This window comes from Anomalospiza imberbis, chromosome 7 (assembly GCF_031753505.1).
Source record: "Anomalospiza imberbis isolate Cuckoo-Finch-1a 21T00152 chromosome 7, ASM3175350v1, whole genome shotgun sequence".
NCBI lineage: Eukaryota > Metazoa > Chordata > Aves > Passeriformes > Viduidae > Anomalospiza > Anomalospiza imberbis.
In genome coordinates, this window is record NC_089687.1 from 34412793 (window position 1) to 34440459 (window position 27667).

Here is a 27667-nt window from a genome sequence, read left to right on the forward strand (position 1 = left end):
GAGGAGATGGGGGTTGTCCACCCTGGAGAGGAGGCAGCCCATGTGGGAATGTAACTGCACACTTCCACTGCCAACAGGGAGCTTACAGAGGCAAGAGAGCTCTGTGCAAGTGGCAAGATGGGGAATTATCACTGTGCAGAAGGAGGCACCCTGTGCCACCTTCCCCTTACACATCGCTTTACTGGTGAGATGAGGGGGGCTGAAATGTTTAATCCAGGCAATGCCATTTTCTTATCAACAGAACGTCCATCACAAAATGAGAGGAGGGGAAAAAAAAAAACAGCAGAGAAACATCCAGAGTGTGGCTCTCACGTGTGTGACTATCCTGGAGTGAGGAGAGAACCTGTTCTCATTTCTGGGCCTGGCTGTGCGTATTTGTCCCCCACAGCCAGTGCATGGTATGGCACAGTGCTGCCAACTGGCAGCAGAGCCCTGAGAGAGAGTCTTCTTCCTGCAGGGCTACCTGCTTTTAACAAGTTTTTCAAGTGATTTAGAAGAAATTGGTATTCCTATACCTCCCCAAACCTCTCTGTTTGCAATTTAAGCCATCATGGACATTTTCTCTGAAGCATCCCTGGTTGTTCTGGCTGTCAAACATGGAGGCTGAGAGCTGTCACGGACAAGGGATCATGCAGGGTTCTTTGTGCTTAAACCCACCCCAGCATTCTGTGTTTACTCACCAGCTGCCATTAGAACAGAACATCATCCTCAGACTGAAACAAGAAGCTGACTTTGATATCACTTGAATTACAAAAAGAGAAATACTGCAATGCCCAAGTCATTGCATGTGAGGAAACTGCAGATAAACAAAAGCTTCTGACACAAGGCAGTGATAGTCAACATGAACCTTGACAAGCATCAGCTTATCATTCTTACTATCAACCAAGCACCCACTTCCCACTTTTAAGTCGCATGCTACTACTGAAAATGAACACAAAGATTACATTTTAATCAGTGAACAGGAATTAAATGCTTCAGAGAGAAGCTGCTAGAAAGCTGGATCTGTTAAAGAGGTACTGGAGTGGTCAGATGATGGTCTGTTCCAAGAAGATGTGAACTCTGCAGTGCACTTCAGTTTTCTGCCTCTGAGGAAGAAGATTTTTTTGATATGTGAATATTCTAAAGAGCAGTGGGGATCTCCAAAAAGCAGTATCAAATGAAGGTCCTGTCATGACAATTTCAGACTTTACTGTTTACAAATCCAACTTCAAACAGTAAAGGATGATCCCATTTTCCTGGGAACCCTGCCCCACAGAAGTGCAAAAGTGCTTTTCATGACATTTGTCTAAAGACTAAAAGCTACAAATCATGTACAAGAGGATGAGAAATTGTGAAAGTGTGTGTGGGTTACTTCCAATATTTCCATGAACAAAACAAGACCAACCCAGCATTACAGTAAGGCAGGTTTAGCAGCCCTTGGGAAAGATTTTATAAAACCTTTACACAGATTTGTTTTCCCTTTGTAAGTCAGCATTGTTGTTTAACACAATGGCCTCCACTTAGCATGAGCTGAGGGTCAGCAGCCCTCCTGTGAGAGGTAAAAAAGGTGCCTCCCAGCACTGAGAGGAGCTAAGTAGATAAAACATTTAGCTGGAAGAGAAAATACCTGCCTGCAATGGCACACGAGTGGTTTTATGTGCTGCCCTTCATGTGCAGCTGTAATGCAACTCGGCACAAACTCACCCACAGCTTGGGGAGGGAACTGCTGTGTCTGGAGCTCCCTGGGCTCCAGGAGCTGCTCTCAGCTGGGGCTGAGGATGCTGAGGCAGAGAACTGTGACTGCTGCCAGCTCTGCCTCTTGCCTGCCCCTGCACCGGCTGGCTGTGAGCCATCACCTCCTTGTCAGTGACAGACATTTGACAAGGGCTTGGTTTCACCTTCTCTTTCTCAGCAATTTTTGTTCTATTTCTACATTAAAAATAATTGATAAAGACCCCTCAATTTTCAGAATCAGGAAAGGGAGAGGCTGAGCTCTTCAGGCCCTCATCACATTTACACTTAGGGGGAGAAGCGTGCTTTTTTAGCTCATATCCCCTATATAAACTTTCAGTAAAAATGCAGTATAGCATTATAATAACTATAGTATTATAATAGCCTGTCCTTTTTCTAGGAAGAAGTTGCCTCTCTGAACAGCTGACTAATCTTAAAAAGTTTCTGAGTTTTGCTTCTAGAAATCTGAGTAATTTAAGTAATTAGTTCTGCAAAGCTACAGTGTTGACAGCATCTACATTTCTACATTTTGCCCTCCCCTCTCTTCTTTATTCTTGTACTCGGGTCCCATGCACCTGAACTTTTGCAAACACCCACAGAATAACTTGCCTAGTAAAGATTTTGCCTAAACTACATAAATTGTTGTAGTTTAATGTTGGTAGTTTAATGAGTTGTCTGTTAGCAACTCAGGTGATGCAGAGCAGACAAGACTTCCCAGAGAGAGACAAAGGGCTATTAATTCATAGGAAATATGCAGCAAACAAAAAATATCCACAAGAACACAGCACATGTGTTTTTGTCCCAGAGGACAAAACTCAGAAGTAAAAACCAGGAATGACAGAAAACAGCCCTGCAGTATTGCTGAAAACCATTCAGCTTTAGAAGTAGAGATCAAATGTTTGCCTGTGAGAATAGACAAAAAGATGACAACAGGATCAGAGAACACCCTGTTGTGAGTGGGATTCCTGCCACAATATGAGAAAAGGTTCAAAAAATAAGGTTATTTTGACAATAAGAAGTATTATGTTGGTAGGGATTTCATATGAAAAGCAGAAAGTACTCCCCAAATAACCACAATAATAATAATAACAACAACTTCAGGTGACTGGTTGCCAGCACTAGCACTTCCTAGCTGTGAAGGAGCATGAGGATGTCTGCTTTTATTTGTTGGACAGAAGGGGTATCTATGACACTCATTGATAAAAAAGTATCCTGTAAGAAGTTATCAGTATACACCAATTGACTAGGAAGGTCAATGCTAGTGACTGACTGATTAAAAATTAGATGTATAAAAAAGAATCAGCTGAATAGCTTGCTTACATGAAATATTGCAAACAACAGATAATGCACCAGGGGATTTATTACTAAAACCAATTTGATTTGTAAGCCTTAGGTAATTTACAAGCTGCACCTGAATAAGAAACAGGCTGTTTTCCTCTAGAAAACAATTCTCTTGGCAAAAAATAGAGGAAAAAACCAACCAGAGGGGGAAAGAGGAAAAACCCACAACCCTTAAGGTGGCAGAGCTCTGTGCTCCACAATTTCATGTGCTGCATCGTCAACCAGCCTGGCAGAGAGGAGAAAGCTGACAGCTCTCCAGAGGGGCTGTGCAGGAGTCTGGAACAGCACAGACCTGATCCTGCATGTAATGAGAGAGAGAGCAGAGCTGGAAGCAAAATCCCTCCCTGGCTGCAGGGGAGGCACAGCCCGGCTGCTGCTGAGCCCCACGTGTGCCCCTGGCACACACACAGCCAAAATGTGCTGGGGGGGGGGCAGGGGAACCAGAACCTCCAGGTTCTGCTTGCCAGAAATGCACCACAAAAAGGCATTCAATTATATTATTAAAATATAATACTATATTAATAGAGTTCAAATATAGATATTCAATCATCTTATTAAAATATTACATTAATATAATATAGTCTATTGTTCTTATATAGTATATTATTCTATATTATATTATTCTATATTATATTATATTATATTAATTATATTATATTATATTATATTATATTATATTATATTATATTATATTATATTATATTATATTATATTATATTATATTAAATAATAGTTTCATATATATTAAATATATTTTAATATATATAATATAATTATATATTATATTCAGTTATATTATATATATTCAATTATATTGCTAAAAAAGCCCAAACTGCACTCAAAGTTACTAGAAAATCCAGAGAATAGACAGCCACATCAAGGAAATACTGACATATCTGTGCTCCTCTTTTATGCCTCAGGTTAAGCACACTGGAAAATCCTCATTAGCTGACAGTTTTAGCTGAAGGTCTTGTGCACCAGGCTAGCTGAGAATATTAGGCCTCATTAAATTAAAATTAGAATAAAGAAAAAAGGAGCAAACATAGCTGTTGTAATACTCCATTGGGTTTGTCTAAGTCTGCATTAATTGGTACCCCTGTAACAGACCTCTTGCATTCCTTGTGGAGCTACACCAAACACAGGCACTTGACACAACTGAACACAGCAAACACAATCAATCCTTAATTCTGCTCCTGCCAATGCTGCCCCAAAAAGGCTCTGAAGGAGAATGGAGACTTTTCATGACCCCCCAGCAGGTGAGGCAACCCAAAAAATGAGGCTGTGGTGGCAACTTTGCCTGGAGCATCTCCCTGCTGGGGAGAGGCTGAGGGAGCTGGGGCAGTTCAGCCTGGAGAGGAGCCCAGCTGAGAGGGGCCCTCATCCCTGGGTGTCCCTGTGTGCAGGGAGGGGCAGAGCAGGGCCCAGGCTCTGCCCTGGGGGACCCAGCAATGGCACACGAGCAATGGGCAGGGACTGATGTTCAGGAGCTCCCACCTGGACAGGAGGAAGAACTTTTCCTGGGCAGCGGCTGAGCCCTGAAACAGAGACCAGAGAGGGTGCGGCACTTCCTCACTGGAAGACCCATCCGGACACAATCCTGTGCCCTGTGCTCTGGGATAACCCTGCTGGAGCAGGAGCTGGGACCAGATGAGCCACTGTGGTCCCTTCCAGCCTGACCCATCGTGGGTTTCCATGAGCTGGAATCTTCACCCTTTGCAGCGTGGTTGTACCACCCCCACACGGGTGGCATTAATAAACACAGAGCTGCATATTAAAACACACAGATCTGCATAGACCTGGAGAGCATCCACATGAGACAGAGAAGGAACACACAGTTTATTCTTTGCATAATAGCCACAGATGTGATTTGGGGTTTTATCTGTTCTGATGTGATCTCTCCCATGGCATTGCAAAGTAATGATACAAAAACACCACTTGAAGGCACATGAAATCCTGAGGAAAGGCAGTACTGCCAGTCAGCATCGAGTGGAGATGCTGGTGGCATGCAGATTTTTAAAGGAAACTACCTCATTGGCATTGCTTTGTGTCCAGTGTGCCTCAATTAAAATCAGTCACTGTGCAACAAGTAAAAAAAAGAGAAATAAAAAAATAATGATTTTATAGCCTCGTGCTTGTGGTGAGTGGGATCTGTATGAGGATTATGATAATCCTGACAAAATTAATAGGTATTTCATGCTGTAATCTGGGGAAAGACAGTGTACTAGAACAGAAAGGAAGATTATGGTCAGGTCCCTGCTTCTCCATCAAAACCCCAAGGTTGTGCTGCAGGGCACTCACACAGACCCGGCTGACACCGGCTCCAAAGCCCTGGCACCTTCTCATGAAGCTCCTCTGGCCAAAGTCTTTAAAGGCAGTAGGATGAAGAGTCATCAAGAGTTTAGGCTAGAAAATGCTTGAGAAAGGGAAAGGATGCAGAGCTTCACTTTTTAAAGTGCTGAGTGAGATCCTTTTACTTCCATTAGCAGCATTGCAAAATGACTTGAAATAGGGGAGGGAACAGGAAATTTCACTCTTTGCTCAGCCTGAAAGACTTAACTAAGTTAGGAGACCTAGTAGATGCTTTTTAGTGCACACCACGAAAATAAACCCCTCAGTCCCCACTCTCATGTCCTTTCTGGCTCTGCTCATTTCTGCTAATGTGCCACATTCTCTCTGTTCTACCATAGGGTTGTTTCCTTTCCCTGGATATAGTTAATTAATTCATGAACCACAGCAAAACTAAGCAATCAAAATACAAAACAAAAACTGCACTGGAAAGATGAGATGCCCCTTTTAAACATCAACATGCATGCCAATTTAACTTTCCCTGTCCAGAACCAGTTTGGCCACCAGAACTCGGTTCAAGAGGACACTCCTACAGGACAGATGTTCCCTGGAGTGCTCTGCATGGGAAAATCTGCCAGTGGTGATGATGTTTTGACAAAAACATCGCTTCTATGCCCTCACCATCCCCCATGGTCAAGGGGTCTCTGACACTCACCCTCAGCATGCCCCAGACAGATAACACAAGCTGCAAAATGCTCGTTCTCACATTTATGGCATCCAACCAGGTCACCTCTTCCACACAGGAGTGTTTGGGCCATTTTGAGTGCCATTCCCAGCCTGGGGAGATCATGATTCCTCAGCACCACATGGTTCTCTGCATTCTCTTGACTTAGCAGGCCACTCCCTGACAATATCTTAAAGTGATTTCTCTCTTTGCTCTCCTCAAAGCCAGAAGGGCCAGGCATTGCTCAGAGCTCTGTTTTCTTCCTGCCCCTCTGGAATTATCATCTCTGTTGACTAAACAGGAGCAAGAGAGCTACAGGCCTCAGCCTGACATCTCCTGGAATCTTTGGGAACTTGCACAGCTTTGAACGCCCTGGTGCAGCTCTCCAGTCTCCCATACTCTGGCATGCATGCACAGACACACATCCAAGCAGTCCTAGGGCTTCATTCCTGCACTTCTGAAAAGAAAAGAGCAGCTTTATGGAAACCCCCTCTGCGACAGACTGCACATTCTGCAAAACGGCCTCTACAGCAAGTAAAGAACAAATCATGGCATCCTTGGTTTTGATTTACACTGTAGTTTCCTTTTTAGCAACATTAGTAAGTCTTTGTAACTTTACTTTTTAGCAGCTTTTTAGTATGCTTTCACAGCATGCTCACTGACTCAACAGTATTTAATAGGAGACATATATACTATTTTCAGGGGATTTCAATTATGAATTAAACTGTAAACTTATTTGTCTATTTCTTTAATTCCTCTAACAATTTACTGTTCAAACTCCTCTTCAAATAGAGGTACTGCTCAAAATTTTTACATTAAGAAATAAGGCTGTACTCTTCTTGCCTGACTACTGCTCTCCTCATGGCATCAGATTAAAACCAAACCAAACAGAACAAAATTGTGAGCTAAAAAAAGCACAGGCTCCAAATAAACACTGACCAAGATGAATCCTGAGCTTCAATTATTCAATGTTCCTTCATCTTGCTACATACAGCATATTTAGTTGAAATAAATAGAAACACTTATCTTTCACAGTCACCTCTGTCCATTTAAATGGCAAAACACATTTAACTTTGTAATGAACTGCAGAGCTGTTTAAATAGCTCCATGTTTTGGAATTAAGCAATAGGCCCCATGAAATCACTCATTACCACCAAGTCTGCTGATTAGAGCCTCAGGCACGTGTAAGGGCAGTTAGCTCTCTAACACCACAGCTTCCAGGCCACTAATGACTTATTCCCAAGCTCTTTCTTCTGTTAGACATGCTATCCCTTCCAGAACAGAGCTTTAACAGAGATGCCTTAAAATGTACATCAGTGATAAATGTGAACAGTAAATGCACAGGGTACAGGTGCTGGGACAAGGCTGCCTCCTAGAACAGCCAAAAACCAGGACAATCTTCATTTAGAGTCACAGTCTCTAGGCCAGTAACAAGAAGTCTGGCAGGCCTGCAAAACTGTACCCAGGATACACTGAATATAGCAAATGTCATCTGCCTGTGTTTGATAGATCTGATTGACCCCTGAATGCAGCAGCTCAATACATGAGAAAACGGGGACATGTCCTGGACTCCAAAGGGGACAGCTGGGACACCATTCCCATCTTCAAGAATGGCAGGACAGAGCCTCATCACTTAATTGTAAAGCAAATTTTGCACCCCAGGTTTACAAGATTACCTTCAGCAAAGGATCACAGGCTACTTAAACATGGTTCTAAGCAGGGAATACATTCAAGAAACCATTTTGCTCATTTTATGTTCAGTTTGTAAATGTATCTATATATATATATATATATATATAAAATTACACCCAGTTATGTAAATATTTGTGTACTTAAAACCTATGCACATTTTGTTTACAAATCAGTTACAAAAACAGCCCAACTTTAGTTTATTTAAACCAAGAAGACTGACTTGCCTTTTTACATATATTCAAAATTGTTTTTTCTATTAATATAATGTCTGATGGACTCTGATGGTGGATGTCACAGCTGCCAAGTTCTTAAGACTTTGGTTTTGTGTCTGCAACTATCAAGCTGTTAAGGCCGTGGCTCAAAGCAAGTCTACTTTCAGTTTTTCTGGTGTACACCCGGAATCAACCATATTTCACACAGAGCTGATACTAGGGTTCAGACTTCTTATCAACTGGAAGTTTAATATCTCACAATAGCATCACAGTGTGCTGTCAGTGGAATCAAAATGTGAATTCACTGCTAGAGAGCAGCAGGATTTATTTTCATGCTCTCTAACCACACACAGCCACAGAAATATGTATCTACGGGACAGGGAAGGAGGGAAGTGAGGTTTTTCAAAGGTACAAAGAAGAATTTCTTGCTGATTAGATAATTTATAATTATATATTAGGTAAGGTGAAAACATACCTATGCACTTCAGTGTTTTAGGGATTACTATACACCTAATTGAATAAAAAGCTATCTGCAACACTTGCACTGGCTACCCTGTACAACCACACCTCTACATTATAAACCCTTCACCGTTTTATGAATACAGTTTCTCACTTGCTTAAGGCATATTCTTACTTACAATTATAGAAACATTAGTTTATGATTTTTCTACTTAATGTCTGTGTACTTTTACATAAATCTAAGCTCCTTCCAAGGCTGCAGATCAAACCCTCCTGTATCTGTGGACGTTTCTATCTTTCCATTTCCCACAAGCATGTTCAAACTTTTCTCCTTGGAAGTGAAACTGAGGTAGTAAGCTGAAAAAAACTGCCTGTTCTTCTTCTACTCTGGACATGGAGAAGAACATCCGAGAGCAGAAACAGACCCAAACCCGCAATGTGCATTTTAAGGCAAATTCTTTGAAGATGTCCCTTTGGGACACGGCAGCTCTGAGGAGTCCCCAGCATTATTCGATGCTCACGTCCTTTCCCAGCTCAGAGCACAGCTCGCCTCCCACTCTGAGGCTGTCGGTCTGGCAGCCACGCCTGACAGGAGGATGACAGCAGCTCTGGAGCAGCCCTGCTCCTGCAAATTACCCTGCCAGCCAAGGGCTGCTGGGGGAGAGGGGCCAAGCCACGCTGCTCAGGCAGCGGGAGCTGCAGTAATTAGCTGGTGTAATGAAGAGTGAGGGAAGGAGAGCAGCAGTGCATGCTGCAGCCGGTACTGTCAGCAATATCCTCCTCCGAGGCTGCGCGGAACGATGCCCGCCCTGCTGAGCCCCCAGCAATCGCTACACACGGCTGCCCATGGAGAGAGTAATTAAAAAGTGTCACTGCCTCCTTGGGAAAATACCAGCGTGTCTCAAAAGAACGATGATAATCTCCATTGCAGCCCTGTTCTCTCTCTCTCTCTCCTCTTTGTTTCGGTGGGGAATAAAATGCGTTACAACTCGAGGCTTTTGTTCTTCCCTTTGTCACACACCTACCCAAACAAAGCCGCGCTGGCTGAGCTGAGACAAAGCTGCATTTAGAAGTGAGTGCAGCCCCTCCCAAAATCTGAATTACTGGGGAAGCCACATCTGCACTGGGCATCCCTGTGTGAAAAATGCATATTTTATGATTGGCTTTTCGCAAATATTAAATTGAATACTATATGTGTTATGTTATATTGATTAGAAGCGCTGTATTAACATTTTAATAGTATGGTAAATGTAGTTTTGTAGTTAAAATAGAACCTATGTATGTGGGGGTTTTTTTTACTAGCTCAAGCAAGAGATGAGATAATGAAGAAACTCTTCACACAGAGATGACAATGATGGGGGCCCATAAAGAATTACTGCCTCCTTATCGGAAAAGACAAACATTCTTCCACCTTCTCTCCGTCTGTATGGAACCACCAGGATTAAGGGGAAGAAGTTGACAAAAACCAGAAAAGTTCTTAATTTGCAAGGAATTTATGCATCATGTATGAGATGTATGAATATGCAACAGGCTATTGCTTTTAAAGATTATTCCTTTGTTCACAAGGCATGCTTATTGGGCTTAAGTGCCCGAGAGCATCCGGACGCCCGTAATTCTTTGCTTTTTATTGTCTTGTAATTGTCCTAACTCTAAATTTTCATTACTCTAATTGTATTACTATTTTTATAACCATTTTATTATTATTAAACTTTTAAAATTTTAAAAACCAAGTGATTGGCGTTTATAACACCTGCAAAAAAGAGTATTTGGAAGCCAAGCACCAGGCACAAGGCAAATAAAATCTTATAAACTCGTGTAAACTCAAACTTCCTGTAAAAGCTTGCACAAAGAGCAAGCTTTCACAGGAATGTCTGTGTGAAAAATGCTAATGACTTGTATTAAAATTTTTACATTTTAATAGTAATGAAATCGTTATAAAAATAGTAATAAAAATTAGAGCAATAAGAATTTGAACAATCAGAGTTAGGACAATAAAAAGCAAAGAATTACTGATGTCCAGATGCTCTTGGGCACTCTGTCACAAAAGCACACCTTGCTAATAAAGGATTACCCCTTAAAAGCAACAGCCTGTTGCATATTCATCTATCTCATACATGATTTTTCAAACAAAGGATGTCTTCTGCTTAGTTTCTGCCCCCCCACTCCATCTTGTAAATCAATTTCTTGGCTCCTAGAAGTCTGGAAGAAGTCTGAACAGTCCTGATAAGGAGGCAATAATTCCCTGGATTTTGGTGTCCTGTTGCTGTTATCTGTATGCAAAGGATGTCTTGATTATCTTATCCATTCCTTGAGCTAGTTATAAAAAGTATCTTACATCACATAGTTTCTATTTTAATATTATGCTATAGCCTAAAAACTATATTTACCACACTACTTGAAGGAGATTAATACAGCATAACTTTCCAACATAACACACATAATATTCATTTTAATATTTGCAAAGAGCCAATCATATAATATGCATCTATAAGATCTGGATCCAACAAGCATCCGCTGATTTGGTGAGAGGCAGCACTACAGCCCTCACCAAGGGCCAGGGAAGCCCATGCAGGACTGCTGCTCCAGGTATGACCCCTGAAGGGCAGCATTCCTGCAGAGGTGTGCAGCTGTGTCACCTGGGAGAAAGACCAAAACCCCCAGGCCAAGGGCTATTTTTACAGCACTGGGCCAGATTTGTGTCATCCTTCACTGGGTCACCTTTGTATCACACTCATTCTTTATCCATCAGCCTAAAAGTCAGTCCCTGTTAATTGATGCTGTGCCGGAAAACATGGATCTAAAACTGATCTTGATGGCTGTAACCTGCAGTTTTCCAACAGACAGACAGAAACTAAAGGTTTTTCAGAGAATTCCACACTGCTGGGGAGCAAAGAGCCAGAGAGCGATGCCAGGAGTCCTCGAGGAAGCTGGAAACATCTCTGCCATTCTTTCTGTCCCTGCCTCCATGGTGTCTACCACTGGAAATGCATGAGAGCCAAAACATATCTTGCTTGTCACAGCTGTACCTGTATAAATATCAGCAATCCCCTCTCACAAGGTGTGATTAATTACACAGCAAAGATTTCAGAGGAAAAAGGGTTATTGCAGCACTCTGCTAATGAGGCTGATCAATTCAAATACTTTCTTCCTTCCCCAAAATTTCATTCCAGATTGTTTACTCTGCTCTCTGATATTAAGCAGTTGTGTCTACACAGCTAACACACCTTTGATTCTCCAATTCACTGAACATTTGGATTGTACTGGAAGTAAATATTTGCAGCTGAAGAGTAGACAGTCGAGAGTTTAAACATAACTATTGCTATTTCTATTTATTCCAGCCTATTTTTTCTGCCACAATGGAAGGGAAGACAAGAAACTTTCATCTTAAAGGTGGTTTTTGGGTTACACAGTGCTAAAGGCCCAGGTTCCCTACTGAGGGTTTGCAGCTGGCAGCACAACACCAGGTCAGTACCACCTTTTGGCACAAACAGACACAGCACACATTCACGTGTCCTGAGATTCTGAGCAATTTTTTTCTGCAAGTAGGATTACACATAGAACGTTGATGCAATGAAAAAGTAATACATGATATAATAACAATAACATCAATAATAATAACAAGAATAAAAATGCATAATGATATAGTATATGTTATATATAATATATATATAACAATACATAAATCATCATTATTATTATTATTATTATTATTATTATTACTACTACTACTATTACTATTATTACTACCACCACCATTTTCCAGCCTCCACTGGTTCTGGTGACTGTCATTCTCTAAAGGAGCCTGCTGGATCCCTGTTAACTATGTCTATCTTCCCAATTTCCAGACATTATCTAGTGACACTGCTGGTTTTAGTCTGGCATTCCCCCTCAGGATGTAGCTGAAACCAATCAGGTAAGTAATTAGGCAAAAGATGATCACAGTAAGGTTAAAAAAATATAATGGAAAAATGAATATTTAAAAAGATCTGAATACACAGTTTAGAGAAAATGGAATTGATGGAAAATGACAACTCCTCACGGGCAGAAAGAAGGGTGGGAAAAGTAAGGCTTTTTAAATGGCTTTTGGAGGAAGGGCAAAGTATTTTTAATTTTTACACTGAATTATTGCAAAAGTACTAAAAAAAGATTAAGGTCTGTTAAAAGTCCAAATGGAGAATTACCTCTGCAGCAGACACATAACCTAGCCTGATAAAGTTGCAGTCTTTGCAGAGGCTACATTAAGAGATTTGGCTTCCTCTGTATCTCTTCTTTGCCTCGTTCTACAGCAAATGCATTTTTCGTCAGCCTGGGATTGGTGGGTTTGTACAAATACAAAAGGAATTTTCTACATGAGTCCTAAACTTTCAGTAATGATGTCCCCAAGTCTTTCATTCTGAGTAAAAGTTGCAGAAAAATAGAAGTATTACAGGGACATGCGTAACTGATACAGCCTGCAAAAGCTGCAAGCATCCTAAATCTCCTTTTGATTCCAGGTACAGAATCAATTCTGCAGCAGTGGGCTATGCCCCTTCCTGCCCATCTATATTAATCTTGTGTACAAGGGTCCTGAACCAGGTGTTGGCAACAAGCTCAGATAATGTGGATGACTACTTATCAAGTATGGCTGGCCAGGAATCCTTTTTGAAAGCTGTGTCCCTCATAAAATGATTTATCACTCCTGCTACACCTGACCTCCCATATTATTTTTATTTAGCTTGAACAAATCCCCACAGATGCTTTGACTCCAAAGGATTTTTCTGCAACTAGAGGGGATTTGCTTACCTATTTTCAAAGGGATTTACAGTAAAACATAAAGCTTTGGGTCTATGCTATTTTAGCTAAATACCTGACTGAATGGGGAGATACAGCTTCATCAAAAAGCCACTCCATATTCTACCAGGGCTTCTGAGGAGAAAGAACCACAGAGTTTCAAAGCACTGGAGAAACACTTGGCTGAGCACTCCAGGCCCCTGTAAAACACTTCTTTTGTGGGCTACTTTGCTATGAAGCCGAAAAATGGGAAAAGAGAGAAGGGTAAAAAATGGCCATGGTGGAGAAGGGGGGGAATTACATTTAATAGGGATATAAAATTTCACCTGACTCAGATCAAATGCTTCTGTTATTGCTGTCAGGCAAAATTATGGCATCGGTATTAACAATGCATGCTTTTGAATCTGTAGTCCTACTTCTCATATTGATTTGTGGCAAAGGGTCAATACAGAATCCCTAAAAAAGGACATATATGTATAGGTTTGGATACGAGTGGCAGGCAGCAATGCTAGGTCTGTGTGTGCAAGCACGTGCATATTCTGTTTCATTTTTCTCCCATTTGCCACATGAACATCTTTTCAAACACGTTCATTATTGTGACAACAGGTTGAATCTGCAATTCACCATCTGCCTAAACAACATTAACCTTCATGCAACCTTATATTATTATTGTTTGGCTTTGTCTGAAATTCAAAATCCCCCTAAATAGAAGGTGGAGGGACAACCCTTGCACTTGGCATCACCTCTTCTATTACACACACATCCACCTGGAAACTTGCATTTGAGATGGATTTCCAGCTCCAATTTCTTAATGTCATTTGGGCACGGTGTCTCAAACACAACCACAGAAGGTACAGTGAAAGATACCCATTAACCACTTCAAGGCTCATTTCATGGCTTCACTCATGAAACTGCCAACAGGAAACTCAAGCAGTTTTTCTCAGACTTTCGCAGATTCTGGGATTAATATTTCTGCAATATTAAAGATATCTTTATATAAAATGTAAACTTTTATATGTCAAATTGTTGCTTAGATAGTGGCACTAACTTGAATTGCTTCTCAGCTACATAGTCAGCATACTTGGATCCAGAAAGGAGAAATCTAGGAGTGCTTTCAAAAGCATTTTCAGAGACAATACTTGGCTTATTTTTCTTATTGCTAAAAAGAACATGCTGGGCCTTGGCTTTGCACAAATGTACAGCCTTTAGCCTCTTCTGCTCCCTCTCCTTACAGACCACACTGCTCCATGCCATCAGTCCTCTGCTCAGTTCCAAGCAGACCTTCCTCTGTTGCTACCAATATCCAAATATTTAGCAAAATATTTTCATAAACACTGTACAATTCACTTCCATCATCCACTAACACTCTGCACTTAACCTTCAGAAATGAGGTTGGCAGTGACTGGTCTCTGCCCCAAACACCTTTGAAATCTAACCTTGTAGGAAGGAGGTTTTATGCAGTGATGAGGTGTGAGTGCATTTGGCTCATATTTTACCCTTTTTTCCCCACCTGTGTAATTGCACTGGCAGAGGTTGAACTGATGAGAAATTAAAATACAAGGTGGCCACTATAACCAAGGCCCCAAACACGCTTGGATCTCTGGGAAGGCTGGATCTGGGTTGCAGTTCTGAAAGTCCTGCTCCTCTCTGGTCATGACTGAGGATGTGAGCCATCACATCTCCCAGCAGGAAGAGTTGTTCTGGGAATGTTGGAGCCCCAGTCCCACAGAGGCTGAATGAGAAATCTGAGGATTTATACACAAGTGATGGCAAAGATGTGTCACTTTGAAAATAAACATCTTTGTTTTGTATCTGCATGCTTGTTTGCTCTAAATGCCTTAGCTAAGCCTCAATAGCAATATTTCACTGTGAGAACATTATCTCCTGACAATTATGCAATTCTATTAACATCATTGCCTTTTTAATCTATGAAAGGTTACATTAAACAGAAAGAAGACACGCAGGAGACTAGAGAAAGGAAAGTACCTAGCCTTTCAGGATTAAAAAAAAAAAAAAGGAAAGATTATTCAAATGATTATCCTGAAATTTATTTTTATATGATGAAAAATAGAACAAGAAACATAACACTGTTTTGGTGACCTGAATGCCAGCAGAAAGTAAATTAAAACTCACAAAATAAATGCATACGACAGGACAGATTCTTCCCTCTGTTCAGATATGTTTACAAGGATGGGGTGAATAAAATTTAATGGGAAATAGCTATTTTGTGGGCCTGTCTGCAGCAGCCATTACTGAACTGCCTGAAAAAAGCAGATGGAAGAGATGATTTAACGTTTGCTACCTTACAGAGACCCCTCTCTTGCTAAAGAGTCAAGGACTCTGGCCAAAAGCAGCCACCACTTTTGAAATATTAGCAGTCTAATAGCCTTCAGTGCCATGGCGTGAAAAACCAACTGACATTTATGCACTGCCCAGCACGGGATGAATATTCCAGCAAATTTTCCAGCAGCCAAGGACCCCCACCCCCCCAGTACAGCCCCAGGAACATTCATTCCAAACCCCTAAGCCCTAGAGAGCTGCCTGGAGCAAAGAGGAGCTCCAAGCTTTCTCTGCACCTGGAAGTGCAGCATCACAGTGATGAAAACACGACAGCTGCACAGAATTTGCTTATTTTTCTTAATTCACAAAGCTGGGGGGAAAAGCCCCTAATTAATCTAATCGGTTATACATTGAATTCTTTGCTCAGTTCTCCCCAGAAGGCTCCCAGTCTTGGCTACAATTCAAACCTCCCAGTGTCCAAACATCCCACTGCTTTAGCTCCTCCCAAAGTGCCACCCTCCAGCTGGGGTTGCTTGCCAGCAGCACATGAACCTCTGGGAGCTCACAAATGCTCCTCTGACTCCCCAAGTACTTGTGGCTTGTGCTCTTAAAATAACTCTGGGAGAAGGTAGGCAAATGCATGGGAAAAAGGAATTGTGCACGTTTCTTTCTAAAGCTGAAATAAATGTGCACACGTGTTTTTTGTCAAGTATGGGCAGAAGACAACTGAGGCAGCAGAGAATTTACTGGTGCTCCACTGCAATGGACTGGCTTTCCTGTCTCACAGATCCCACTAGTTATTAGTTAGGAGAATTCAGAAAAATCTGTTTATGGCCATTATCTGTTCAAGTACATCTGGAATGGCTTATGACCTGCACTTAAGCGGCTCTGCATGGCTTGAGGACTCTTTATCCACCCTTTGCAATGCCATTGTGCCTTTGTACACAGTGTAGGAGGGATCTGCAAGCACAGTGCCACAAGTACAGGGAGGTTACTTTCCCTGCGTCTGTCTCTGCTTGAGAGGTTGGACAGTGAATGGAGGAGGCAGGAGAAGAAACTGGAGGGCATCTTGCTTGGGAGCTGGCACTGTTTCTGCAGAAGTTGAACAATGGCAAAATTACTAAAGAATTCTGGATTTGCACCCCTTTTTGCCATTGGGGCAAAACCACTAACAGCCAGGTTAGGACGCACTGCCCATGTATGAGTAGAGGTGTTATGAGCTGGTCCTTGGAATTCAAACTGCTACCAAGCAAATCACATTTCCTTTGAGACTGTATATTCAGCCCTTTAAATGTTTTCAGTGTTCCTCAACTCACACTTGCTCCTTTCCTAATTTTCACTTTGAGATTTGTGCTCTGCACATGGCTGCTGTCAGACAAAGGTAAAGCAATACTAGCAGTTCAGTATGCAGGGCCAGCATAAGGCATGAAAGTACAGGAGTACTTTTTAGACTTTATTTTGTAGTTCTGACAATGTGCCTCACCATCTCCATGAATTGGAAATTTCTAATTTTTATTTCTAATGGTGCCCCTCATAGAAGTATTTGCTTGCCCTTTACTGAACAGTCAGAATTACTCAGCCTAGAACTCCACTTTCTCACCTTTCTTTAGTTCATCTCAAATAACTGTATTTATAATATTTTATAATAGTAGTAGAGGGTAATGCCTGTTGCAAGTCACAATCAACAAAGACCCAACACTTAGAAAAACCCTGTACAGAACGTTACTTTGACTGTTGCTGGGCATTACCTGGGCTTGGAATACATACAGAAGTTAGACAACAGGGAAACTTTTATCAGCCCACATGTTCTCTGGGAAGAGCTGTGAACAGACACAGAAATGTCAGAAGGACCTCCCAAGGTCACTGCTCCAACCTCCTTCTCAAAGCAAGGCTATCAGCAGTGCTGAGTCTACTATTTAAATATTTAGTGTGTTTTTAAAACAAGCCAGCAATTGGCAAACATTGTGTTTTCTAAATGATTCATTTCTTCATGGGCAATAAGTAAAGATCTAAGAATTAAACCATCCCTGGAGGTACAAAGACATCCCACATCTCTCTCCAGCTGGCCTTTCACTGCATCTGTGAGGTGAGCAGTTGTTATTCAACTTACACTGAGTTCAAAGCATGAAAAAATAACACTCCCACTTTTAGTCAAGGTTTTCCTACTGAAGTCTGCTCAAAATAAAAACTGGACACTGAAATAACTGGCTGCACCAAGGCAATAGGGCAACATTTGAGAACACCACACTTTCTCCAGGCTGAGGTTTTCACAAAAGTCTGAGCTATTTAGGCACTAAAACTTTGTTGATATTCCAACAACTATGTTACAGAAGTGTCACTCACACACTAGCATCACCCACACACACCAATGGCCAATAATGACACATTTGGGCAATATTAATACAGCTTGTTACTGCAAGAAACATAAATTAGTCCCTGTGGGGACTAGTATTATGGGCTGTGATTTCAGCTCAAGCTTCTATGACAACACAAGCCAAGAGACTGCAGTCTGAACCAGGCTGAACCTAATGAGACATGGCAGCTTTGGAAAGCCATCTATAGTTCTCCTTGTAAATGGCATGCTGTCTTAATAAATGAAATGGTTTTACATGCCTCTTACCAGTTTCCACTAAGGCTAGCTCGATTTCAGAACTCATTCTTTAATTGTGATGTTATCTGAGAAGAAGCCTTTCCAAATGCCAAGGTAAATGAGCATCAACAAGGTGATGGATGAAAAAAGGAATGTACTCTGCAGTCAGACACGAGAATGTAGAGACAGATTCAATTACATAACATTTACCTGAGCTCTTATGTTCCAGTCCTTCTATTAGATCACCATGCTTAAGCCCAGACACTTTCAAAAGATTGTAGCTGGCCAGGAAAATCTGTTTGCTGGAATGGGAAAAGCTCTGGGTATGTAAACATTCAGAGGAAGTTTTCCTCTGACTGCTAATTAGAATGAAGAGAAGAGCCATCCAGCTCCATATGGTACCCAAGTACATTAGCACCCTTGAGGCAGAATTACCTGAGTCATTATGTGGCTTAGCAAAAAGTGTGACTCTTCTGGAGACTGCTGATGTTCCACACCAAGGGCTGGCTTTCCTTTGGGTTTTCACTTGCTTGTTTTTTTCTTTGCTTTCTTCCTAAAGCATCACAGGAAGTACTTGGCAATAAGCCAGGGATTGTGTTTTAGAAACAGAAAGCACCTACAGAGCTGTTTTTTTCTGTTATTGAACCTGTACTATTAGAAACATTAGAAACAGCAGTGTGTTACAGATCTGCTGAGATTAAAATACCTGCTGTTTTTAACAATCTCCAATTGCTGATGGGCTCAAAATACCATTAGCTGTCTCTGTTCACGGCAGTGAAAGCCCATGTTACCAGTTATAAAAAGAAGATGACTGTTAAGTCTCTGCTATCCATTTTTGATAAGTTTTGGCTTCATAAACCAACTACGGGCCATAAATGATGTGATGCCTCATGTCAACTAAATCTGGAAAACCAAAGACTTAAATTACACAATGCAAGTCCACAGACATGTATCTGTGTTCCTAATCATTCTTACTCATGGTATTTGTGACTATTTTAACTGGCTCAAACACTTTTGACTTTGCCAAGTTATGTTCCTCCTGGTGTAAATAGAGAAATAATGAATTTTTTAAATGGTTGAGGTGGAAATAAAAGTATGCCCATGTGACTTGAGAAAACCAGCTACATGGTGTATTCAACACAAAGATTTCATCCTGACTTTAATGTATATTCCACATGTATTGGAACAGGCATTGTCACATCTCAGACTTGTCACCTGCCAGCTCTGATTTGATAAAACCCTGCACGTGCCTGCTTACACCTTCTGTGAGTGCCCAGCAGAACTGGTTAACATAAACCACCTCCATCTAAAAAGTTTACCTAAAAGGGAGCTCCCATAACCACCCTGTCGGTGCAAGCCAAGAAAGCTGTAACATACAGCTGCATTTATCAATTTGCACACTCTCAGGAAACCAAGGTGAGTGCTGTGTCTGGAAATTGGAATCCGACTCCTGCACTTCAGGCTGATGTAAATAAACAAACCTGTGACAGGTCTGGAATACATGATCTTATGAAATTCAATTAGAAGCAGCTGAGCAGTAACACTTGGCATGTGTGTAGTGCCTTTCACTAGATCCTCCAATGCGTTACTTCATTAAGGGTGCAAGCCCGTTTGCTGAAAAGAGTTCAACTCATGTGTCTAAACCTCATTAGAAAAAAAGAAATAAAAAATTCTATGAAACAGCCAGGAACAAAATCCAGCCCTTTCTAGCCTTGTATCTTTTCTTTTACCATAAAGACAGAGTCCCTTTTGAATCATTGCCTTCTGAACTGACACTGGGTGCAGGTGCCACTGAAGAAGGTGTGTTAGGCTAAGGAAGGTTTAAGCTTAGGAATCAGTGGCATTTTGCTGTCTACTGCTTTAAAATGTAAGTGATCTTTTCTTCACCTTAATTTGCTCTGGGGCAAAAACTCAAGATTAAAAACTGTGCCTGTTATCCCTGTGTGCAGCCCAGAAGGAGAGCAAGGCCATCAATTCATGCACACCATGTGGAAGCAGAAGGCAGCTCCTGACAGATCTTGCACACAAACTGGCTGTGAAATGAAAAACCCTCCCAGGTACCTCCAGTGAAAGTGCCAGGTGACTTCACAAGCTTCACTCTCTAGCTACAAGCCCCCACTCACCTGCTGCAGCAGAATTCCTGCACTGCATGAGCAGGAGACAGGCCCTGGGCACTCCTGCAATATTCCCTGCAATGCTTCTGCTCTTCTGCTTCTCATTTTGTGGATTCCCACTTTAGACACATTCATCACAGGAAGCAACACAACATTGGACCTCACCAAGGAAATAAATTCAAGAATGCCACATACAGTTTGTCTTTTGTTTGCTGGGCAAAGCACCAAGAACCCTAATCATTTGCTGCCAATACAAAAACAAGCGTGTGCATGCATTAAAAAAAGGTCTTTTAACTTTTCTCTTAAAATTTCTCTCCCTTTCCTTAAGGAGCTGTACATTATTTTAAATTGTTACAACATCCTGTAATCACAATGTGACATCATATCATAATAAAATACATAGTGGTAGTATCAGTTTCTTTTGTGTAAAATTTTGCAGTATTAACAAGCATTATGAGCATCTACTACTTAAAGAAAACTGACACATCTGATTTCTTTTTTTTGAGAGTATCTCCTGGTCTGTGTTGCAATGAAACAGGCACTAAGGAGTATCTTCAAAAGCTTTTATATTTTATTTTACAATATATATTCTGTCAGAAAAAGATATGTTTATCATATGATCCACCTGACATTCCATAGTACACCTTCCAGGAAATAAAGTAAAAATTATGGATGCATTTAAAACTAACTTGCTTGAGTTTACTTCTAGATGAAATATGCCAAGTGCATTTTTGCAGCTTTGTTTGGAAAGTATAATCTTGCTCTCTATTCAAATGTTAAAGTTCTGATGAGTGGCCAGCTCTGTCAGGCTTCCTCGTATGTTTTCCATCAGTTATTTTTAATCCCATCCATGCAACAGCCAAGGTAAAGCCTGGCAGTCAAGCTGAAACCTGCTTCAAGGAAGGCCAAACAATATGCAAACAACCCTTGAGGTTTTCACAAAAGCACAAAGCACCAGGCAAACTGGGCTAAACCACAATTTACATAAAACCACCCAAAATCTTGGACATGATTCTGCCCTGTAGAGGAAGCCTTCCTAACTTGTGTGGAGGGGACAGAGAGCACAGAAAATGTGCATCATGTTAGACTGCACAGAGAAAGGGCCAAAAGTCTGCTCACTTTACAGATCATTTCTTTATTACAATTTTCTGCAAATTAATCCTACAATAAGTGTGTTTCATGCAATTCTTGGCTGACCACCATTTAGCTCTGCCAGGGTCCTTGAGGAAGCACAGTTCTAAACCAATTTGCAGTTTTCTGTGACCAAAATAAAATGCCTCAAATTAAATCTATGCTTATCCCAGCTGGGAGGCAAAGCAAAAAAAAGCCCACAACACAGTCCCAATACAGAGCTGTCAAAACAAAGTTTTCCTATCATTTCTATGATTAAACTTCCTTTCTTTCTGACATTCATGGTTTTAAAAGGAGATGTAAAAAGGTTTATTATTAGTCTTAGTCTTGTATTTCAAGATACACAGAACTGTACAGAGCATAACACCATTATTAAGATTTTAGTCTCAGAAAGACAGAACAGTGCATGGGAAAGAAAGTCAAGTAAGAACAAAATTGGAAAGATTACAGAGAAGGAGGTAACAAGCTGTACTTGTACGAAGCAGAGTAGAAAAGAATTCATAACTAATGGGAGGGATGCAACAATGGTGACAGACAAAATGAGACATCCTGTGAATACTGGTAATCCAAAAAGATGTGTAGGTCTGAATATCTCACCAGAAACAATGAGAATTGGAAGGCAAGATAGATAGGGAGAGACTGGAAAACATAGAATAAATTCCCTCTTCACTAAAATATTGCCCAGGTGGGTGAGCTCTGGACTATAATGAAGTGGTTTTAAATGTAGCCAAAATTGGAGACACTGTTATTTTATCTTTTCTCTGAGCTGCCAGTTTTGCAGAGTGTTTTGAGTCAGTAGTCTCCATCACACACTAGAACCCTTATGTTTAAATGTAAAAAAGGCTTCATTAAATAATTCCATTATGTGTTTTTTCCACCTACTGTACACATACTTATGAATTACTGATAGCAAGCCCTAGGCAAAGGCAAGAGGAAAACAGAGATGACGTGAAAGCTTCATTTTCTTTCTTAGGGTGAAGCCTGCTGAACACACAAGATTGATTCTGATGTGTTTACTCACAAGAAGAGCATCATCATTGCATGAATACTCTGGATGATTACAATAAAAACTGAGTGATGCATTATTCAGTTCAGCTAACAGAATGAGAATCTGATTTAATTTGAATTAAGAAGGAGTAAGGTGAGAAACAGAAAAACAAGAAACAGTCCAAAGTGCAAAGCACAGCTTGATCTCTGTCTCCTGAAGCTCCAAATTCCAGACCTGGGCTGTCTCTGAGCAGAGTGTGGGTACACATTCCTTCATTGTTTATTCTTGTCCTGTCACTACTCAGCTTCAAAACAGGGAACTAAAAGCAACTGTGCCATCAAATTGTGCCTCTTGAAAGACACTGTGCCATTCAGTCCACACTTGCCTCATCAACTTACCAAGCTCCACCTTACAAGTCATTAATTATCTTGCATTATTTTTACTGGGTTTGAGCACCTTACCACTTGCAGTGGCTAATAACCTTCTTCTAATCTCACTGTAAATTTATTCCTAGCCAGTTCAGACTCACTCATTCTCATGCCACTGCTGTGTTTTACCTTACACACTTGTTCTCCTCTTGGGTAATTAACCATGCTAAATTTATAGCTAACACTCAGCATACAAAACTGCATTTAGCTCGATTAAATACACCCAAACATTTAAACTCCCTTGTGATGAACCTCACATACCCCCAAACCACGGCACCTTCTACAATCTTACTTCCTCTTTTGGGTATAAGTGGATGCTTTTCACTGTCATCTAGATGAGATAAAGTCAGAGCTTTATATTGTAATGACAACACACCTGTCTGGTGTATTTTAGACCTATAGTTACCTCTATGTGAGACTACAAAGTTTGTATTTAAGTCCAAAAATGTGAAAAAAAAAACCCAAAACAACTAAAAAAACCAAAACAAAGTCATTGCAGAGAGTCACCCTTCAGTTCAGAAACACCAAACTCTCTATTTGTCTTGTGTATATAAATAACATTTATGCCTTGTGGAAGGAAAAAGTTGTTCAGTGGCTAAGAAATTAACCCTAAGCTGTGGAAAATAAAGGCAACCTTATTTTCCAAAATAAATAAACCTTATATTTCTAAAACTGATCTGGTTTATTCATATGAAACAACTTGACAAAAATACGATTTTGGAAAAAAGATAGCTCAAAATGCTTCTGAAAGACAGCTGTATTTTTCTCTTTCTAAACAATTTTAAGCATTAATTCTTAAAAAAGGGCCATACAAATCCAAAGGCTTTTCAAAAGTCTCAAAAAAAATCTTCATTTGGAAAACTCAGAACGTCTCAAAACTGTTTCAGTTCAGGGTAATGCATTCTTTTAATGCTTGCTATTTTCCATGGGACACATAACCCAGTTTTATTTCCCCTCTAATCAGGAGATATTAATGTGTTGCAGGAGTGTGGAATATGATCCCATCTGCTAACACAGACAGTGAACAAAAACAGAAGCAGCAAGGATTTTATTCTGGCCCATGGACTATATATATATAGATAATAATAATATGCTATAGTATAATTATATAATATAATAATAAATTTTATACAATAATAAATATTGTATATAATAATACATGTAATGTATAATGACTATCTTTCCAATAATTTTATAGAATAACACACACACTAGATCACCATATATACATTTATATATTTTTTATTTTTATATGTGTGTGTGTGTTTTCCTTGGCCCTTGTTTTTTGTAGTTATCCAAGCAGCCTATGTTTTGTTATAAAATACAATGTTGATAGAAATGTACTCACTAGGGAAAAATGCATTTTAATTTATGGATATGTAGAGAGAATAATCTAGCTTTTGTTTCTGAAGTTCTGCAACTTAAAAAATAGCCAAATACATATATTTCTGGAATAATAATAAAAGCTTTGGGCTGAGACATTTTATGCCACGTCACAGTCCTGCAGAATTTTATGGCCGAGTTATAAACCTGAAAAATATGTGCTTATAATGGAAATCCTGACAGACCCTCATAGGGGCTCCTGTAATATCTTGAATTTGATTTAAGAGTGGTTTTCAATAATGCTTTCCCAAGCCAGTCTGCTGGGGACTGCTAGGGAAAATGCAATGTTGAGTGTGTCCCATGTCCCCAAACGCAGCTCAGTGCACTTGATGAGAACGCTGGGGCATCAAGGAAAGCCTCCAGAGCTGCTGTAGCCTGGGGCTGTCAGGTCTCTAATATCAGAAACCCCATAAATGTCAGGGCTAAGTGCACCTTTCATTTAACAAAACAATAAATTGTCTGTCTCTGTGCAATAAATCGCTCATTTCTGTGCCTCCACAAGGCCTGATGTGATTTGTAAATGACTGGAAATTCTGCTTTGGTTTTTTTTCCCCTAACAATCATGAACCACACTTCTGGGAACGCTGGATTTTTAGAGAGAAGGCAAGAGGGAACCTACATAATCCATGAGTCAGATTAAGACTGGAGAAATTAGGATTATAACCTACTATAAACCCGTCCTGTGCCCCACTATAAAACCTTCAAAACCCAATGCTTTATGATTAGGAGAGAAATGAAGGGACTGAGAGTCCTTTCCAAGCCCCGGAGTGACACAGGACAGCATAAGAACTCTGATGGGTGGCAGACATGATGCTCCTGAAGGGAGCCAAGCAGCCAGGGACTGAGAGTGAAGGAGAAATGGTGACACTGGAGATAAAGCAAGAAACAGGCGCTGACACAAAGCACTGTGAAAGCAGGGGGAAGACAGAAGTAAAGAAAGTAAAAGGAAGTTACAGCAAAAGAAAGACTGGGAATATAGTGAGTGGACAGTCCATCTGAGATGAAAGGAGAAAGGGAAATGAGAAGAACTTGGTCAGCATTTAAGCTGATTAATTTTCTCGTGCTTGCCTTCATTTTAATCCTTTCCATAGGAAACCTCTGTGGGCTACTGGGTTTGGTAGAAAAGTTACTAAACCAGTTCAATGCTCCAGAAGAAATGACTGGTGAACAAAGAGGAAGAAAAACTGCACATAATTCTCTATAAATAGGTACGTAGTTATGCAGAGAAACATGCCTTGCATGGAAAAAAAAACAGTATCTGAGAGGATCCAAAGCAACTTCCTTATTGTCCCACATAAGCCCAAGACAGCCCAGTTCATCACAGCAGGAAAGAAAATTTGAACCCTTCCACCATTTAGAAATTAAAAGCTGGGATGAAGACTTGGCAAGATCCACTTTAAGTTTGCTGCAAGGGCTTCTCAAGTTTGTCTGAACTTTGGGAGGCACCCAGCAGGGTACCAAAATGTCCCTTGGTATGGGCAAGGTTGGGTAATTCCCCTGAGACTTGATGGCATAATGCTTTCTGAGAGTGAGAGCTATCCAGTGACACCAGGAAAGGATCCTTCCCTTCCATCTGTGAATACCCAAGCTTTCCAGCTGAGTGAGAAAAATAGTCATGACAAATAGGAAGAGAAAAAGGAAATTGTAGAGGGATTCAAGAGAGGAAAATTACACTTTACCCCATGTACTTTGATTTTGCTCTTCTACAAAATTAAAGCCTTGTTTCAATATGGTTTTAATTTCATAGCCCTTGGTTTAGATCCTACTCTTCTGTGCACTTCCTCATGGAGCTGCTCCATTAGCAAACTACATTTCTGCTAATGGACCTGCTTGCAGTGATAATTATCACAGCCCTTGGCCCTGGTCCTGGCCAGTGCCAGCGTGTCAGGAGGGGCTGGAAGGGCATTGTCACTCTACTGTTAGCCTTGTCATGGCAAGGAGCTCTGGGAACAGAGACATCTTGAAGCTTAAAATGTGCACAGCTGATAGATGACTGTCATTAAGCTCCTGTGCTCACTCCAGGATGAAATAGCCACTGAGCTGCAGGGTAGGATTCTTTAATGAAAAAGAAAGACCTTGAACCACAGCCACTGTCCTCCACCTCTTCCCAACCTCTCCAGTTACCCCTGACTCCTCTCATTGCTCATAGCTTCTCTCTCATCCCACCTGTAGCAGAGTAACAAAAGCTTGCTCTAACAAGTTATTCCTAATGCATCAAGTCTTGCTGGAGAAGAAAGACTCCTCAATTCACAGTGCAACCCCACAGACCCTCCCTGTCTCCAGACACGAGGAGCGCAGGCCCAAACCCACTGGATTTAGGATGCTTCTGGATCAGCTTCTCAGCTGTAAAAATCAGCATAGATCCTTTGAACTTCACACAGCCTGTGAGTTTACACCCAGCTGACAAGTGCAGTGCTAATTATGCCTTCCCAAAAAGCCTGGCACAGAGAGAGGCCCTTTCAGGACAAGCCCTCCTCGGCCAGGAGAACTGCAGGAGGGCACAGAGCCCTGGGACCCACAGCAGCTAAACAGGACAGAAGGAAGCAGCAAGGAGGCTTTGCAAGAGCCTTTGGCTTGGTGGCTCCCGGAGGCTCCCAGCTGCAGCTCTGTGCCTCTGGAAGGGAATCCTTAGACACAGCAATGACTCCAAGTGTGCTGCAGCAGCACTCAGCTGAGCTGAAGATGTGCATCTACCTCATTAAAATTTGATCCCCAAGTTCCTCTCTCTGTTTCCTTCCTAGATTGTTTTCCTGCATACCTGGATAACTGATGCTGTGCAGAGCTTTAGTTAAGGTAATTTGAGAATTCTTTTATATTTGAAAAGGTATAAAAAGTAATCCCCTGAAGTACTTGGCTTTCCTTCCACGACATTGCATTGTAACCACCTACTTCTGCTTTACCTGATAGTATTCTGAGGGGTTATAAAAGAATTCTTATAGTTCAGAACAAAAAAAAAAAAAAAAACAAAAAACAAACAAACAAAAAAAAACAGGTCTGGAAGCCCCTGAGGGATACAGGGCAGAACAGAATGGGACTAAGACCCAGGAGAGCTGAGCTCTCCTCCACAGCCTAGGTGATCATAGGCAAGCTGCCTCATGTTTGGAAGTTTGCTTCCTGACTCCTCCTCTGCCTTGACTTCTTTGGGGCAGGAAAAGTTCCTCTGAACAGTGTTCAGCAAAATGAGTGCAGATGTAATGCAAATCAACAGCAGCAGAAAGAAACCGTAATTGTAACAGGAAAAAAAAACCAAAACAACAAACCAGTAAAAGAGGAGATGGGACTGCCCAGATCTATGCTGAAGTAAGCATGTGTTGTATGCAACATTACAGAAGCAAAACTGCATTTCTGTAAGCCCCTGAGAGAGACAGAGTTTAGCACAGCACAAAAGCCCACTATCATAATTCCAGCAGAACTCCAGCCTACCTTCCACTAGAGTAACAGAGAGAATACAGCCTCAAATACAGATCCCTTAGATAACCCCCCCAGTGGCAGAGGGTAACCAACCTTTCCTGATTAAACCCTCCAGATGTGTCTTTCCTTCCTGAAGGCAATTCCATGA

The 27667-nt window shown here is 41.0% G+C and overlaps 1 protein-coding gene and 1 long non-coding RNA gene across 7 annotated transcripts in view; one reads left to right on the forward strand and one right to left on the reverse strand.

Moving 5' to 3' along the window:
- ERBB4 (erb-b2 receptor tyrosine kinase 4) overlaps nt 1-27667 on the reverse strand; it is a 582907-nt gene that overhangs the window by 51107 nt on the left and 504133 nt on the right. The window lies entirely within an intron of this gene.
- LOC137477634 (uncharacterized) lies at nt 18152-20358 on the forward strand. Its single transcript, XR_011001113.1, has 3 exons — nt 18152-18387; nt 19806-19931; nt 20014-20358. It is a non-coding gene; the product is annotated as an uncharacterized lncRNA (long non-coding RNA).